Source organism: Oryzias latipes, chromosome 10 (genome assembly GCF_002234675.1).
Source record: "Oryzias latipes chromosome 10, ASM223467v1".
In the NCBI taxonomy this organism is placed as follows: domain Eukaryota; kingdom Metazoa; phylum Chordata; class Actinopteri; order Beloniformes; family Adrianichthyidae; genus Oryzias; species Oryzias latipes.
This window is the reverse complement of record NC_019868.2, coordinates 13,073,655-13,093,474: the sequence shown is the minus strand read 5'-3', so window position 1 is coordinate 13,093,474 and position 19,820 is coordinate 13,073,655.

Here is a 19,820-nt window from a genome sequence, read left to right as displayed (position 1 = left end):
CAAGCAACCCAGTTCAGGTTCATTCTTACATATAATTTGTCATGGACTAAATCAGCAGACATATATATATATATATATATATATATATTTTTTTTTTTCTGTTGGCTAATGGCTAAAGCATGCTCTCTACTTTAATTTATCCCAAACAAAGTTACAATGGGCCAATCTAATAATTCCCATTTTGCAGTCAGAGCCATCAGTGTTTGTTTGTTTTTTTTCAGAAATTGCATCAACCCATCCTCAAAGACCTACTTAGATAAAAAAAAAATGTGCTTCTACCGTGTTCTTGTACTTTTTCTCTTGATGGAGGATATGTGTAAATAAAATTAAGCTTACAACTGCATGTGAGTATTTTATCCATTCAAATCGTGAATCAGGAGCAAATGGTAAAATGCCGTTTGAAAAAGCTACGCCATGCCACAACCTCCATTCTGATGCATTTGCTTGTAGATGATGAGATCCGTGTACGTCTTTGTTTTCCTCATCTGAGCTGGTATCTAGGTCTAATATCGCTCGCCATTTTTGTTACACCGGTAATGATAGCTTGAGGGTGTGAGGGGCTGTAAGCTACCAGGACAGACTGCAAACAGATGGATGATGGGAAGTGGAGGTAGACTTGCTCCACTAACCCCGCCCACAACTCAGAAATAAATTTCTATTTAACTCTTGCCACTCTGCAGACACTATGTTCTAGAAAATTACGCAACAGGTTTATTGATTATGGCTAAAAACAACATAATCCTATATATAAAATAAAATGAATAACACTGGTAATGCTTTTAAAATTCATCAAAAGATGTTTGAACTAGAACATTAAAACCTTTCTTGAAGATCTGTGATTTTGATTGTAACATTTGTTGTTTCAAAGCTTGTAAATATTTTGTTGGTGCTCCCTTTCTGCTGCAAAATATTCTTTTTAGTTATTAAAATACCCCCTAGAGATGCTTTTGCCTTGTGATTTTCTTTTTTTTCTAGAAAAAAGGGTTAATGCTCCTTTGCTTTTCAAAATAAAATACCTCTGTCTTCCAACAAAAAATAAAAGAATAAAATATTAATCCAAAGTAAGTTTTCCACTTAACAAGATTCTGAACACTCTGGTATCTGGTAAAAGCAATAGCATGTTTAAGTTTTTGTATGATTTGTCTTTATTTGCTTTTGTAGAAAGCGTGAAATTGTGGTGGCACAATAACATTTGTCGTGGTCTCAAAACAGTTTGTGAGACTGCTGCGAAGAAAAATCCAATTGAGTTTGCAGACGTGGCTTTCTGGCTGAGCACAGGCTGGCAAATAAAACAGCAAAGAGTGGAATTTACTGAGTAATTGCTGAACAGATATAATGGTGCAGACACTGTAAGTTGATCTTTCCATGATCCCGTTCATTATTTTGTTTAAAATTTGTTTTTTCCTCTCCTTTTGCTTTTCTTTGGTTACATTTGAAAATCTAGATCTTTTTTTTTTTTTTTTTTAAATGGTTTATTTCAAGCAATCAAATAAGAATAATACACAAAAACAATACAATCAGCAGTTATACATTCATACAATGACGAGTCAAAACCCGGAACCGGAAGTTAAGTTTTTCTTAAATTTGTTCATGTAAAGTAAAGCATGTATTTTTTTTATTTTTTTTTTTTATCCATAGTTGTATGTTTGAGAATGTTAGCTGCTTAGCATCGCAACATTTGCTGTGTCATTTTTTGAAATGTCACAGCAGGTTATGAGGCGCCATTTATGCGCCAGTTAGCACTGGCGCTGCATTTTGTCAGCCGTGTTGGATTTAGCCAGTATTCTGAGTTAATGAATAACTAAGTAGGTAAACTAAAACATGGTGATTGTTGACAGTTTGTGGACCCTGGAGGAAGTGTTCCTCTGATGTTTTTGTTTTTTCTTTTTTTGGGTTATCAGATATCAGCATACCTCTTCACAAGCATTTGCACTGCTCTGAAAATTCCTTTTCCCTCATGATCATGATGATGTTCCCGTCACTTAACGTCAAATGACAGCAATGCCATGAAATGCCAGAGATGTCTTGTACCTGTAAGCATGCACAATGATGTGAGTACCGGTAACTGTTCCCTTTTTTAAAACAAAATGTTGTTGGATTTCCCTTTTGCTCTATATTGTGTTTTCAGTGTCCTGAAAATGAGCGTTTTAAATGTATTTATGCATAGAATTAATGTGTGGTTTAGAAATGCCTTTTTATGTGTTTTGTTTTGGCATTGAGATTTTATTTATAATAATTCTATTAACTTTAGAAAACCAGTTCATGTGTGTATAAACACTACATATATATATATATATATATTATATATATATATATATATATATATATATATATATATACACACACACACACACACAATTATGAGGATCATTCTAGTGATTGCAAAGTATTGTGAAATTATTGTAAAACTATTTCTCATGGGAAAAGAGCCTTCCTGCCCACAGCTAAGACCGCTCTTTAGTCTTAGAAAATGAGTTAACTTCCAATTTCCCCTCTGGAACTACTAAGGCTTTTTTTTTTTTTTTTTACTTGTCCTGTCCAACAGCTGGGCAGGCAGATGAGAGCTGACAGCCTCTTGTGTTGGACATATTTTACTTTAACAAGAGGGGTTATTAATCTTCAGACAAACCAAAGGTATGTCTGAATAAACCCCTTTTGTAATTGAGGCCAAACTTTATTAATTTCAATCATGTTTGAAAATCTTTGGTGTTGGACCGGACGGAAAAGGAAAGAAGGGAAGAGGAGAGAGGGATGTTAGAGAGGGGGGGGGGGGGGGTAAGAGGGTGATAATAGGAGGGGGGGGGGGATAAAACCATGAAGCAGCATAAAGCAACAAGTTTACTGGTTGTTTATCGTTACGGTAAGGTTCAAATGTAGTACAATAAGGGCGGGGCCTGTCCACACACACACTCAAATGTTATCAACACACCTGCTGGCTGAAAAAAATGTCCACATGTCAACATGTACACAAAACCGATAGTGTTCACACACACGCATACTTATGCCTTTAATCCAACTACTGTGAAATATTTCATTCATTCAATCATGCAAACTGTTAGTGCAAAGGTGAGCTAACACCTGTGCTCAGGTGAGTGTTTATGTTTTTCTAAAATGGACGGTGGAATGTGAAAAGAAGGAAGGAGAGTGCCCAGCCATTGCCACACCAAGACCCCCGCCGCAGCAGCAGCGGCAGCTGGAAACCCCAACGCCACACGGCAGCAGGCACGGAAACAGCCGCCCCCCGAGCGACCCAATCCCGCCCAGGCCAGGGCCAGCAGGGCCGCCGCGAGGCCCCCAGAGTCAGAGAGCAGGGAGGCACGGAGGGAAAGGGAGTGCCGCCCCAGCCCAACCAGGAGAACAGTCCCCCTGCCGCGCCGGGAGAGCCAACGCAGGGCCCCACCCGAGAAGGGCGCCCACAGCCCCAGACGAGCAGCCCATCACCCCCCAGGAGTTCCGGGCATCCCCCCGCCCCAACCCCAGGTACGAGCCAGGACCCCCCAAGGGAGACCCGCTCCGCACTCCAGGCAGCCACCCACCCGGCCCACGGTTGGTCCAGGGAGGAGCAAGGCAGGGGCCAGCCGCCCCCGCCCAGGAGGGGAGCTCCCCGGGGAGAAAGGGGGCCCACCAGGGGTGCTGTAAACTTGGCCCGACCAGGCTCGGCCACAGTTGGAGATTTGGCGGGGCCCAGCACCTAGGTGCAAGGACCAGAACCCACCCCCCAGGGACACGGACACCCCCGGCTCAGGTGTAATGTGAACCCCCCCCGTGCGGAGAGAGCACCGCCGCGCCCAGGAAACCGGCACCCAGGGGACACGGCCGCCGTTGCCAAGGGCCCCGTACCCCCCACCAGGGAAGCGGTAGGGGACAGATGGTCCTAGGTTCCACCTTCCTTGCAAAACGTGTGTGCATGTATGTGTGTTTGAGAGTGTTTTTTATATTTATATTCACGTGATGCTTAGTTGCTGTTGTATTAATTTAACATAAACTCAAAGCAAAAAGTCCTGTCAAAATAACTTGGAAATCCCGTAAATGTTTCACAAGCACCATCACCATATCCCACTGGTTACATTTATTTGAAAGATTGTTTACTAAACAAAATTTCACAATTCTAGCACCCTCTGACTGACAGAAGGTACACTGAAAACCCTTTTATATTAGTTTTAGGAAGTAAAAAAGACATTTTTTCTGGGACTTTAATGTTTTGCACTCTTTTGGAATGTGTTAAAATCTGTGGCATACCTACTTAGTATCCCTGCAGTTGATTTAAAGACATTTGAATACCTTTATGCATGCTTTTTTTTTGTAATTTTACTAAGAACACATTTGCTTTCATGCTGCAAATGGAAATGAAGCATTAAGCTAATGCAACAAAGCAGTGTAATCTTCAGCAGATGTAAAGCTTTATATTACATATCAGAGATTTGTTTGAGCTTAAGAAGAGACTTTCCCTGTTTCACACTTCTGCTATATAAATATATAAGAACCTATAGAAAAAAGGCAAGTTGAAGAAAAAAACTCATGTTTTTGTTGCACATTTATTTTAACTTCAGTTACACTGAATGTTTAACACCCACTAAAAACTTAAAGCACAAAGATACCTGCATGTTGTTCTATAGCAGATACAGCACCTGTTCTTTATGTTGTTCACATCATTGAATGTGAGTAAATATAAACTAACCCCTGACTGCTGCTATCACACATTCTTCTTGCCTCTTCTATACTGACACAAACTACACAATAGAACTATAGATGCACAACAACATCAAAGTGACCTTGAAGCACTGAAGAACACTTAAAAATTCCAATAAAATTAGCTTTAGTCAACTTCAATGGTTTGATCTAAGTTGGTTTACTTGATTTCAAAGATTTGTTCATTTTTACATAAATAAGGCTTCCAGCTCATAAAACCCACAAAAAAAGGATTTTGAAAAAATTAAAGAACTCTAGAGAAATTTGCCTAGTTTTTTTCAGGTAATGAAGGTTTTAAAACTGAGTTTCACCCACTAATCTATCAGAGTCAAAGCCCCTTCACAGGTTTCATAGATTTCATGAAACTGGTTCAATTTGGTTTAATATGGGGAAGACTTCAGACTAGACAACCAGCCAGAGGACCATCATTGATCCCTTCCATAGTCTGGGTAAGCCACAAAAGTTTACAGCTAAGGAGGCTGGCTGTTCACAGAGTGTTGTGTCCAAGCAGATCAACGAAAAGTGTAATGGAAGGGCAACATGTGGCAGTAGATGCAGCAGCAAAAGAGACGACCGTGGGCTTCAGCGGATTATCAAAAGGACAAGATACGGCATCCAGAAAGAGTGGAATGAGGTGGAGGCCCCGCTTCAAAAACCCCATTCAGACACATTCAGGAGATGGACTACAACTGTTGGAAAATGGGCTACACTTCTTACCCAGGCTCAGAAGTGGCTTGATCTGGGCCAAGGTCAAGGAGAAGAAGGACTGGACTGTTGTGGTCCAAGGTCCTGTTATGTGATGGAAGGAAAGTGAGCCTTTCATTTGGAAATAAATCCAAAATCACTGCAAATGTTGACCAGAACGTTTTATAGGACTTTATGATTCCTTGTGATGAGGATCTGTTTGGAAATGCAGATTTCATCTTCCAGCAGGAATCAACATTCCAAAAAAGTTACATTTTTTGAATGAAATTAGGGAAATGAAAAACATTTTTCAATGATTTACAAATTTTTTGGAAAGGGTATGTTAAAATAAGGCTTATGCTTTCTTGTTCTCACCTTTTACTCAGGCTAGTATTCCCAGTCTTCCTTTCAGTTCAGTGATTTAATCAAACTGCTCTCCAGCACATTTGCCTTCACTGAGAAGGGTAATAATTCTGGCTTCAGTGGGTTGCGGTAAAAGGAGAAGAGTCGAAATGGAGACCCTGCAAACCCTGCAAAATTCAGTGCGGCGGGGCGGGATTGTATTTGACAATTGGAAACCAGAGGTGAAGCATTTTTGTGACGATTTTGACAGCAAGATATCACTGTGGAATGTTTGAGTAATAAGCATCACCAATTTGAGAGGAGGAAAGTACTTTCACAGACTCTTTCCTGCATCCATGGTCCAGTCCACACACACTATTATGCACACACTTCAAAAAATGCCAGCGTTTCCATTCATATCACCTAATTAAGGCCGATCCTCACAGTTTTTAGCTCCGGAGAGAACTGAATGTTCCATCTCCTTAAAGGAAGTCCAGAGCATTAGTTGTGTTCAAGGCACGTGGTTAACTGTGGTGCCATATTTTTCGGGGTGGAACACCTGCATGTTTGACATCTTGTGCTGTTTGATACCACTTATCTGAAACGGCTCAAGAGGTCTGCTAGCTTACAACAAGATGAAACATGGCACTGCATCTATCTCTGCAGAGCTTTTGAAACCTCCTTTTTTTTAATCACCTATGCCTTTTTTTGACCATACGTAACACTTCAGACATGCAACCATGTTGCATGTTCTACTATTTTGATATTGAATATTTAGCTAGCATGACCAAATCTGATGTGTGCATATTTATGGAGCTGATGTGCTTTGCAGCACGGCTAGATCTACGTCTCCTTAGTAACAGGCACAATAGTTTCACTGATCAACCAAATCAATCAATCAGTCATTTGTGTTGTTTCCAGAGTGCCATCAAAGAGATGCAGCCCAGTTCTGAGCATACGCCAACCCAGAATGCTTTGCACGTCATTGTGTGCAGCAGGTTGTAGAAGCACATATGCAGCCTTGAACTTGGCTACACAAGGATGGGTAATCAGAGCTGCTTTAGAACTTTACAAGAAGTCATTAATAGTCAAGACTATTGTGCAGACAGCGTGATTTCAAAGGTGCTCCACAACAGCTTGTGCGGCGAGGGCTGATTGAACCGGAGCACTTGAAAGAGGAAAGAGAGACGTCAGGTTCGCAGCATCTTGTCACGGCCCATCTGCCTCTCTCTCTCCTCGCACCGTCAGTCTCCTTTGTGAGAAAGAAGGAGTTTGAACATCAAAGAGAAGCTGTGCTACCTTGGAGACAGAAACAATTAGTAAGGGATCTGGTTAAAGGTGGGATACTGGAGAATCCAGTTTCATGATTGTTAAGGAGCATAGACAAATCTTTTTGAGGAATAAGGGCCCACAATGTGTCCCAAAATGAATGGCACGAGTATGCAAGGGGTATTAAAGACCCACTCCAATGAAAACCTTGTTTTTGGTGTTTTTAACATGTTCTTGTGGAAATGTTCTTATAATTGAAAACATATAAAGAGAAAACTAAGCTTAAAATTGCATTTATGAGTATTTATTTATTCAAATCGTTTGAATCAAGAGCAGATGTAAAAATACCCCTTGAAAACATTGAAAGTGTGAGATACAAGTTACTACAGCAAGTCACAAGCTCACTGCCCCTCTACAATCTGATGCATCCATTAGCAAATAATCAGACTTATGTACCTCTTTGTTTTCCTCGTCTGAGGCTGTAGGAGAGCACCTAACCAGGTGGATGATGGGAATGGGTCAGGCTTACTCTGCGCTAACTGTCCTGCCCACAACTCAGAGACGATTTTTTTAATGAAGTACTGCCGCTCTGCAGAAACTATGTCCAAGAAAACAACAGTTTTTTTCTTCTTTTTTGGGGGGTGGGGTGTGGGGGTGGGGGGTGAAATTACCATGATTACGATTAAAATTCTACCGTGAACACTTTTAAAATAGATCAAAATATGATGAAAGTGGGACTCTTAAGGAAGGTGGATGGCAATACATTTTCTGAGCAAAAGCAATAAGAATGCAGTTGGTTCATTATCAGTCTGATACATTATTCTTATCAGATTTTGCTTTTTGATGGCACAACATATGAAAACAAACAGTAACACACTGAAGTATAAAGCTCCAAACAACAGACACCTCTGGCGGTGAAAAGCAACAACTCATTAGCACTTGCATCCCACTATACCTCAGTAGCAGAGTCCAGATCAAATCTCCTGAGGGGTGGGGGAGTGTCCCCATGTAGAATATCCTTGAGCTGCTTCACAGTTATCTAAAATCTCCCAGATTTTTTTCTTCTTTTTTCTTTTTCTTTGCGAGCTTGGAATGCAACTTCACCTACTTTCACCCAGGCATAAATTTTATTCTAAATGTGTGCTTTGACTTGGCTTAGATGCTGTTTTATAATGCATTTGTCATCTGTGACCAGGCCAGATGAAAGGGTTATAGCAACAAACAAAAAATTGGGTCAATATCATCCTGTCCTCCCTATTGAGGTCAAGCTTTAAAACATGCACGGAGGACTAAAGGAGAACACTTGCAGGAATTTATTCTGGAGCAGTTAGTTAAATTTTCAATTTTACTTCAGAGACAAGTGCAGCTGAAAGTGCATTTGATATTCTTAGCATCATAAAAATTCACCATCTATACTTGATGATTACTGTAGATTTAAAAAATGCGATGGATGGATGGATGGATGGATGGATGGATGGATGGATGGATGGATGGATGGATGTGTGTGTAAGTTCAAATTGATGTAACACGAGCAGAAAGTGGTCAAATGAATCACACAATAAAGTTTTTAACCAAATGATGATGGATTACCGTATTTTCCGGACTATAAGTCGCACCGGAGTATAAGTCGCACCAGCCCAAAAATGCATTATAAAGTAGAAAAAAACACAGATAAGTCGCACTGGACTATAAGTCGCATTTTTACTTTCACAACCTTATATGACACAATCATAGCAGACTGTTTATCTAATAATTTCACAGTAATTTTTTCTCAAACTTATTTATTTATTCTTTTCATGAAGCATCATTAGCCAACTAATACTCTGTTTTCATCCTGTATTTGTAGAAACAGTTGTCATTTTTATTGCATTCCTGAATCCATGAAATCATTGGAAAATAGAACATTATGTTCTTAGCCTTCAAGATCTTATTGTAAAAAAAGGTTTGCTGATTCACTGAGTCAGTTAACATACTCTTAACACTTAACATACCTCATACATCAAATTGACCCAGTAACATCATATCTGTTCCTCACAAATGACCATAACAGGAGGGTTAACAATGTATTTATTTCAATTTATTTCTAATATAAGTCGCTGCGGAGTATAAGTCGCACCCCTTGCCAAACTATGAAAAAAAGGGCGACTTATAGTCCGGAAAATACGGTAGTAATTTTATGAAATGGTAAAGGTATAATTTTAAATGTTACTGTCATCTTTTATAGTTGTCCCACTTAAGTTACATAGGAAAAGAAAAGTGCAACTGCATAATGGAAAGTCTTGGTTTGGGCTGTGATCTAGCAGGAAATGCCTGTAAACAGATTGATGACGGGAAGCAGGGATGAGCGTAATCTGCATCAACAGTCCTTCCCACATCTCAGAGGCGAAGTTTTAATGAACATCTGCTGACATTGATGTTTCCAAAACAAAAATTGAAAATGAAATATCTGTGATTTTATTTTGGTTAATGACTTATGGAAATTATTTTTTCTGTTTTATCATTTCATTTGTTAAGGGCCTCTGTGGGTCCCCCATTCAGTCTGGGCCCCTATAATCAGGAATCTTTACCCCCCTGTTTACCCCCCAGCTCAGAGTTCTGACCTTTTTTCTTAAAAAATAAAAAGAATTCTGTTATTAAAGTCTGAATTATTTTGGCCTTTTTCTTTTGCAAATATAATATGTTTTTTACTTTGCTTTATTAAATAAACCATGCACCCATATGAGCAAGGGTGTAGGTGGACAGCAGCTGGAAATAGTTTTATGATATTCTGTGGCGCTTGGAGAGTTTTTTTTTTCTTTCCCTTGATCTTGCAGAAACATAACATAGAAGATCTTGTTTCAAGGTCATTGCACATATAATTCTGTTTTTTTTTTTTTAAGTCTTGGAGTATAACATGAGAGACACAGGCAGATAATCAGCCATAGACGAGCAGATTGTCGAGCTGTACCAGACCTGTAGGCATATGAACAGCGGAGGCGGTATCAATCCTGGAATGATGCCGATGACCAATTCCAATTCAGGGCCACATCAAAGAGTGTGAATGCAGCAGCACTAACAGGGATGCTGGGGGTCAGGGACACTGGCTGAGGGATTTAGTCATTTCAGAGCTTATGTGAAGCACCATGGAGAGCAGCCATAAAAGGACAATGTCACTTTGTGACCTGCAGTTGCAGGCATACAAACCTGGAGTGCTGTGAGCTGGATGGAAGCATGACACAGATTTGACACACAAACACACACAGGGTTAGGATGAAATATGAACACACACACAAAAGATTAGAACATAAAAAAGACGTTCCATTTTTTTTGTCATCTCTTCCATCTGTTGCACTTTTGTGATCATTTCCATCTTTTTGTTGTCATCCATCTCCTGTATCAGCTCCTTTTCCCAGAAACATGCAAGTCAACACGTTTCTGTCTGTGTGCATAAATCCAAGGGAGCTGTAGCTCTAAGGATGATGGCAGTAAATGACAATGGTAATTTCTGACAGTCGATTTACCACTGATGTCCAGTAAATCCGCACTGCTTTTTGCTTTAATGCAGCTCTGTGTGGGAGACGTATATCACATCCTTCTGTGACATTTACAGGGCGCAACGATGCTCATGGGAGACATTCAGCTCTATCTCATCTACATGCTGCGCTCCAGAGCTAGTCTTGGAGCTTTTGAAGACTGATAAACCTAACCAGGGCTTGTTTTTCCTTTATTCTTTTTGAGCACAAGAGCTTATTGTCTAAAATGCCTCTGACAAGTAGGATACAATACAACCTGTGTTAGGTTATAAATACTAACCAGAAGTATACGGAATCTCTAAGAGAGATAAATTGAATGCTTGGTTATGTATAGAGTATTTTTTTTTTTTTTTGATGTTTGCAGCAAGTATAAATTGAATACACATTTATCAAAGCTCTGTTAAGATACTATTCATTGCTGGCATGAAGCTAAAACAAACTGCACCCATTTAGATTATGGCTAATGGTTGTTGTTGTCTAGAAGTGGTTCACTGGGATAATGGTTTGTTGGTAAGTAACACAGCTGGATGAATGAAAACGAGAAGCAGCAAGGGAACTAGAAGGAAGAAAGATGTCCATCAGAGACACCAACAGAAACAAAGTATCGACAATCCCAGCATGGTATAATAGCTTGTTCAGGATATCAAAACATTGCAGGGATGTATATACTGTACATCTAAAACCGTAACATAACAAGAGTTTCTCTTATTTTATAACACTAAAAGGGGTTAAGATGGACCATAAAAGGGTTTTGACTGAGAATTTATTTTACCACTGAAACGGAGCCCTTGGGTGAAAGTGGCAAAACAAACAAAAAAAAAAAAAAACCTTCGGACAGCACAACAAAGTGGTGAACACGCCATACAGTGCACTATGAGTTAATAGTGAAGGAATTCTGACACAACCCTAGAGTTACTGTGCATGCAGTCAATAAAGTATGACTCTTGCATAATGCACCTCATAGCTTGATGCGCCTTATGTATGACATCAACTCGAAAATAGAAAATTAATTGCCATATGCCAGCGTGCCATATGGTTCAGAGAATCTGATCATTAAAAAAATGTTGTCGATTTTAAAATTGATAATAAGTTGGATGTAATTTGAAGATTAAAATACTGTGGTAGAACTAATTAAAAGGCAAGTTAAAATGATGAGTCTTGCTTTTAAAAGTTACCTAACTCTCTGCGGCCCTTAGGCTGTCTAGCAGGCTCTTCCAGAGATGTGGGGCATATTAATGAAAAGATGCCTCAACATTGTTTTTTCATAAAACTCTTGGAACACCTTAAAGGCCAGTGCCAGCAGACAAGAGGGTCAGGGAGGGTTCATGTGTTAAAAGCAAATCGAATTAATAAGATGGGCCAAGAAAAAACATAAAAAAATATGAACACCTCAGAAATGATTTGAAACTCAGTGTAAAACAATGCAGGTGATAAGAAAAAAAATAAATAAATAAATAAATTACCACCTGATGCTCGGAACAAAGGTGATCTCTGATGTTTTTCTTAAAAGTCAGTCAAGTTAGCTGTTTCACTCGCTTGGCATCAAAATTTCCACTAAATGTATTTTTCAGCAACTGTTTCTGAGATATTGACTCAAAATTTAAAAGTCTCTATGCAGACACTAAAATTATTTTTAATTTCTGCAGAAAAATGGATAACCTGCAATGTGTCATCCCCAACGAGACCGCCAATTTCACAATGTTCTGATTACTAGAGCCTAACTTGAGTATCAATGGGCAACCCATTTTGCATGGGCTAAAAGAGGCACAAGAGAATGCTTGACAACAATAAGTTTCAAGCACAAAGAACATATGTTCTTGTGTCTCAAAATAGCTGTTTTTAAGAACTATCAACCTGAGAAGCAAAGGTGCTCACAGGGGCCAGGTGCTACCAGCTCACTACAACCTTCGTACTACGGGGAAACAGGTATTTGTCAGATAAAAAGTAAAGCTTTACAAGCAAAGACAATCAGGCATTTGACAGCACTGGGGCCCTGCAAGCTCGCAAGATGGATGCATCCTGTTAGGTTTAAGAAAGATTGTGCCACCCTGTTGGCTTGAGGATAAAAGGAAAATGTGTTGGTGGTGGCCCAACATGGACAACATGTTGAGAATAAAATCATGGTCACCATGTCAATATTAGCAGGGCTCTTGAGTATTCAGTTGAATAACAAAATGAAAACAAGTTTGCTGGAACATGTTATTCATATTTTTCTTATTAGTATGTAATTGTAATAACAAAGTTGCCTAGGGTTTCAAAGATGCTACCTTCATATATTGAATGTGAATTTTTATATTCAATCTTGCAGTTTCTTTTTTCTTTTTGACAGACTTGCTGAACTAAATTAAAGAGAGTGCGTGTACATGTAATTTCCCAATGGCTCTCATTCTCTTCAAGTTGGGGTCCTCTACTAGAGGCCATGGAGCCTGAGAGTCCTTCACTGTATTGTAGTTGTTCCTGCAACTGCCCTCTTTTGGACAAAGATCTCAGATATTGTTCTTGGAATCTGCTGGAACTATTACCCCATTAATGAGTCAATAAGGTGACACCCTCAAGGTTCTAGTTACCATGGGGACCACTTATCCAGCTCTTCTCTTACCTCCTTGATAGTTTTTGATCTTCTCTTGTTCTTTCTTCCTGATTTTGCTATCACTTAGGATTGCTCCATCTATTAGAATAGCTGTCTTCTACTTCTTCAGCACTACCGTGTCTGGTCTTTTAGCCATTTCCATTTTTCCTGCCTGTATCTGGAAGTCCCACGGGGTGTTGGCTTGATCATTCTGAACTTTCTTTAGAGGTGTTTCTCATCTCACACTTGGCATGCATGTTTCTGTACACCATTGGAGCCACTTGGTTAAAGTGTTCAATGCTGGCATCTTACAGCACGCTGCTATGTGCTGGATTGTCTCGGTGGTGTATTTGCAAAGCTAACACCCAAGTCCTGTATGGTGTGGTAGATCCTGGCTTCTACTGAGCTTGTACTTAGAGCCTGCTCACATTTTGCCATGCTTAGTTTGTCTGTGCTCTCTTTTAGTGCAGCTTTGTCCAGCCACTGGTAGAAACCTCAGAAATAACCCTAACCCTAACCCTAACCACTATGTAGGCGGTAGATAGTGTGCTGGAGTTTGTCCTTGTATGATGGTTCCTGTTCTTCTCTATCTTCCTCCTCAGGTTATACTGAAATACATCAGGTGTCCGGAACATGTGTATTCACTAAGCACATCATCACTTGGAGCCAACTTCCTGACATATTGCAGAATTTCGGTTGTTTTGGATAGCGGCTCTGTCACTTACAGGTCCTCAACATTTCGTTTAGTGTTCAGTCCCAGGGAGATGGATTAGAGTGAAACCATCCATGCCTTTTTAGGAGTTTCCTTGTCTTGATGGCAGTTTATCATCCCAGCAGGGTATCTGCTGACCAGAAGGCTATAGGTATTAGCAGCCCAGATTTCTCCAGACTTCTCTCCTGCTTTTTTTTCAATCTTTTTCTGGGCCCCTCTTGGAATGATCCATCTGCCTGCTCATCTTAGCCAACATGATAGGAGCTTATACGTTGTCCAGAGGCAGGTGGTTGATATTAGGGCTCTATACCCTTCAATAAGCCATTCAGGGTCGGTCTCAGCCACTAGAAACTAGTTTAGGTGTGCTGCAAGTAAAAAAGCACTCAGCTTCTGTGGCCATTGGGTGTGGATAATATCGGGGGCTGGTGCTGTCCAGTTCTTCACGTGTGAGACCCTTTTGAAATCAACTGTTGCTAGGATAGTTACTGTATTTTGCTCACTGAGGTCCTTTTGTTCTGTTTTTAACCCTAGAACCCTGAAGCTTTAGCTGAAGTGTTGACATTCTTTCAACAATCGTAACTCTTCAACCATTTACGCAATTAGCATAATTCCAACAGATTCTAAATCGGAGATCATGCAACAGTTTACAGTAGAGACGTGCTTATGCAATCAACGTAAATCAGTTGATTCTGATGCAGAGAAACCGTTATACAACCTTTTATGTTAGTAATGTGTTGTGTTTCAGTACAAAGCCAATATGACTACAGCTGATTGTTAATCCCGTAAACAGTCACGGAGTTAAGATATGTCAAAGAGTGTTTTATTTAGGTAGTTGGCGACATCTCTGGTGATAAATTGTTAAGTTCACTAGCAATTAAGCATTGTGGTCATATGATGTTGCTTTCTCCGAATTGCTTTGAATAATTCTTTTCCTCTGTGCCAAACTACTCAGTGAGTGGGTGTGCAGAGAATGAATCAAGATAATTCAGTTTCCAATAGAAAGCAATTCAGTGCTTTAATAGATGTGAAACACTTAGATTAGTTTAGCTAATATAGGTCTTATAGCTAGAATATTATACCAATATTTACTTCAAGGGTCTATAGAATAAAGCATAAACCTATAACAGATAACCCTGCAGGGCATAAATAAATAAATAACAGATACAGTGGTATGAGGAGGTTTTTGCACCCCTGATAATTTTCAAGATTTTTCTTCATAAATCATTGGTTGTTCGGATCATCAATTTCACTTAAATATATCATATAGCAGATGAACACAGTGATATTTTAGAAGTGAAATGAAGTTTATTGGATTTAAAGAAACTGTGCAATAATTACTTAAAAATAGAAAAAATAGGCAGGTGTGTAAAGTTGGGCACCGCCATTTTGAATATGAAGCTTTGGGTAGAAAGCCACTTGGTTTTGTAAGAAGCTATTTAATGGTTGTTTGGTGAACTGACCTGGCTGGCTTTCATTTTTGAAACTACCCTCAAGAAGAAAAATAAAATATTGCCTTTGGGACATACTCTTCCAATCTTCAGTCTGGTTTGCAGACAGAATGAACGTGATCTGTCTGGTTCCTTAGAACAAAATGTGACACTTTTCTAAAATGCAATAGTAAACATTAAAACCTATTTTCATTTGTCTCTACAGAGGTTACATGTTGGAACATTAGTAGACATGTATCACCATCATAATGGCATTTATTGGTGTGATGTATGCATGTAAACATATTTATAATGTATTACTTTTAATTTAAATGCTTGAAAAAAGAATGTTAAGTAAAAGAACGAGATGGATGGTTTAAAATTTATTTCTAGACAATTTTCTTCAAAGGAAATGTGTGTTTTTACGTTTCTCTTTCAGTGAAATAAAATAGTTTGTCTATTTGGTGTATATATGCTTAGAGCTAGAACAGAGTTAACCATAGGTTATAATTTCTAATCATAAGACATGATGGGTTGTTGTTTCAGAAATGTTGTCTTTTCATGTAGTTCCCCCTAGTTGGTGTAGATTTTTACCCATGAGCTGTGAGCTCTAACGCCCTTTATTCCTTCTATTTCTTGTCCATGCAGCTTTTTGCCCCACCCGTCAGTTGTGGGGGGTCTTTTCTTTTAATGTTGTTTGCTGGGAACATTCAGCAAAAGTTGTTGTTGTTGCTGCGGCGGTCCTGCTGGCCCTGGCCTGGGTTGCGGATGTGGTCACCTGGGGGGCGCCTGCTGCCGTGTGGCGTTTGGGGGTTTTGGCTGCCGCTGCTGCTGCGGCGGGGGTCTTGGTGTGGGGATGGCTAGGCACTCTCCAGCCTTCTTTTCACATTCTATCATCCATTTTAGAAGGACATAAACACTCACCTGAGCACAGGTGTTAGCTCACCTTTGCACTAACAGTTTGCATGATTGAATGAATGAAATATTTCACATTAGTTGGTCTAAAGGCATAAGTATGCATGTGGGAACACTATCGGTTTTGTGTACATGTTGACATGTGGACATTTTTTTCAGCCAGCAGGTGTGTTGATAACATTTCAGTGTGTGTGTGGACAGGCCCCGCCCCTTCTAGATTACATCTGAACTTCACCATAATGAGAAACATCCAGAAACTTGTTGTCTTATGCTGCTTCATGGTTTTACACCCCCCCCCCCCCATAATCACCATACCCCCCCTCTCTAACATCCCTCTTTCTTCCTCCCTCCTTTCCTTTTCCGTCTGGTCCAACAGAAAGAATTTTCAAATACGATCATAATGAATAAAGTTTGGCCTCGATTGCAAAAGGGGTTTATTCAGACATACCTCTGGTTTGTCAGAAGATTCATAACCCCTGTTGTTAAAATAAAATATGTCCAACACAAGAGGCCTTCTGCTCTAATCTGTTTGCCCAACTGTTGGACAGGTCTAGTTATGAAAAATTAAAACATTTAAAAAAAGTTGTTGTAGGGGAACATTCTACTGATTTTTTTTAAATAATAAAGCAACTAGTGTGAAGTGTGAATAAACTGGATGCATATAGCAAAAACTGACAAACCAAACTCCATTGCTCGCGTGTGGAAGCTTTAGTCAGTACTTCATTTGGTCAAATTTTAACCAATCAGAGAATCGAATTTTATAGTAACTTATGGATGGTATCCCTTTTAACCAACGGAAGTGCCAACCGTGTGAAAACTGATCATCGAGAAATTGTGCCATTCCAGAATTGTGACACCAAGTCTTTCATATATCAGAATAGAGCTGCAAAAGAAAAAACCTGGAGCAAGATTTGCACCACTTTGACTTTTCACACCACGGCTCTTCCAACTGTAGAGTGAACACTGTATGCTGAATACACATTCAAGGGTGCACGTTTAGCCCGTTCTTAAATGCACATCACACACCTTGTGTGAATATGCATGAAGGTAAAATGCAAAGAATATTTCTTGCGCATGCAAGAGTCACAAGATTTGCACCACTTCGACATTTTGCACCAAGCCTCTTCTATAGTTGGTGGACATGTGCTAGAAAATATTAGAAAAAAAAAGAAGCCACCTCTTATGAACACACGGTTCACTTCGACAGCATTCATATTTCTCCACCTCCACGTGCATGTGCCCACTGCCACACTGCTCCCTGTTTGCTTTATCCCTCCTCCTAACCCACAGTGTATTGATGGACAGACATCTTCCGCTGATGTCAGAATTTCACCTTTGGATGTAATATTTGTTGCGTCAGCAGATCTCATATAATTGTTACACAGCTTAAAAAAATAACTTATTCAAATCAGTGCTTGTATCCCCCACTTTCTCCACCTCTCTACCTTTTATTCTCCCCCACCCCCCACATTCTTCCCCTCTCCCTCCCCACACACACTAAATCGTTCATTCATTCATCTTCTACCGTTTTTTTCCCTTTCGGGGTCACCGTGCTGCCGGAGCCTATCCCGGCCACTTGTGGGTGAAGGCAGGCGACACAATAAATGTAACAAATAAATAAAAAATAATAAAATGGGGTATATGAATGACATGTCTGGTTTGTCCATAACTTAAGAGTTTACAGTGAAAGCAGACCAAACCACAAATATATTTTTTCTGAACTTCTGCATTTTCTTCTCAATGTTACAGTCAGACTAAAAACCTCCTTTGAAGACTTGTTGTCCACACTTGTATTTGCGTTTTTGCAGATGCTCGCCAGTCTGACATTCCCATTCATTTGTTATGCAGTAAAGTCGGCGATGAGTGCAATGTAGCATGCTGAGCAAAAAACCACATAAGGTGCTTGAAGGCAAATCTCAATTTGGTCGATCCCACTGTTTTCTCAGTGTGTTACCAAACATGTTTTCTCTTCTTCAAATCCACACATCTGTTGCCCTTAAAATTACATTTTATTTTTAAGCCAACATGACCAAATGAAAGTATTCATGATAATAGAAGCTTCCATCTGATCACATGCAATTTTGTCAAGCATGGTTTTTATAAAGCACTTTTTTTATGTGTTTTTAAAATTTGATTTGCAAAATCTGGGACATAATTTGTTTGTAACCTTACATAATGCAGCAAAGGCTTGCCAGGGACAAATCCTTGGAGAAAGAAGAGACCAAGATTGTCATTGCAGCTGTGATTTTTGCAGCTTTGGATGTGTATTTGGCAACCATCCAAGAGCATGCTGACCCTCTCATTCTTCAAAGTGCATTTACATTACTAGCTCTCTTAGCAGGCAGGCAGGCAGGCCTCTCTGGTGGTTAAGCCTGAAGCACCTCCCAGACTATGGATGATTATGATGGCTATAACATAAAAAAACGTTATCGGCCTTGTTCGGCGGCGGTTATTACAAGTGTATTGAAAACCCGCATATATCTCCCCAACTGTATTTTAGGGCTGCAGTTGTTTTCTAGCTACACAAATTACTATTTATTTAGATAAATTTATATATTTATGTATACATCTCTTATGTTTTGAATTGCTTTGTGCCCTTTACTGTTAATCGACTGTAACTGCGTCAAGAATTTGAGTTGACAAAGATTCCAGTAGGTGGCATTTTAAAGAGGGATGTTTTTGCAGGGTGTCCCTCCAGAAGTTTCAGGTTTTAATTTTTCTGGCTCAAGTTGCAGCAGAAGTTTTTCGTTTTCAGAGCAACTGAAGGAGTTTCTCATCTTGAATACAACATAAAAGTCCAGTTGCTCTGGTAAAAAAAAAAAAAAAAAGAAGAAGAACATTAATTCTTGATTCTGAGGTGAATTTCTGTTAAGAGCTAAACTCTTTCAGACATTTGAAGTTGGTAAGATTGTTTTGGAAGGGCAAAGAAAACGTGCACGTTTGATTCTAAATGAATTTAAGTACAAAGTACATTTCCAGTGGGCCCCCTGTTTACGCCATCGACATTGTAGTTGTAAAGGTCCAAAATTTACATTATGGGACATGGATTCCTATAATAAACTACAGAACATAAACAGGTGCATTGATGGATTCAATCGGCACAGATGAGGATAGAGGCTTACACAACCAACCATCTTTTCGAAAAAGCCTGGCTTTGTCTTTGCAAAATTACGACTTTTTTCTCCTAATTCTAAAAATTTATTCTAATAAAATTACGACTTTTTTATTCACACTTTAATGACTTTATCTGGGTAATTTTTTTCTTTTTCTCATACTTTTACAAATGTATTCTCGTACATTAATCTATTTTTTTCCATTAATGGTTTAAGAATTTAATTATTTAAAACAATAAAAAATGCACAATGGATAATTGATCATGTGAAACAGGAAATGATGTGTTCTGCCAGGTCATAGCAAAATTGCTAATTTCCATTTGTTGTCTTTACAAAAGCAAGAACAGTGAAATAAGAACAAGTAAATTCAAAATAAATGACATCACTGAAATTCTACAGAGTGGAATGATGTAATGAACACAGTCAATACAAATAAACATGAGCACCATAATCTTAAACTTATATTACTAGTACCTGTTAATACCTGTGGACATTTTTACATTCATTTCCATGAGGTCAAACTGCATTTTATGCAAGTCAAGTGAATGGTAACATCTTCATTTTCTTCACTACGTGTTTGCTGTCTAA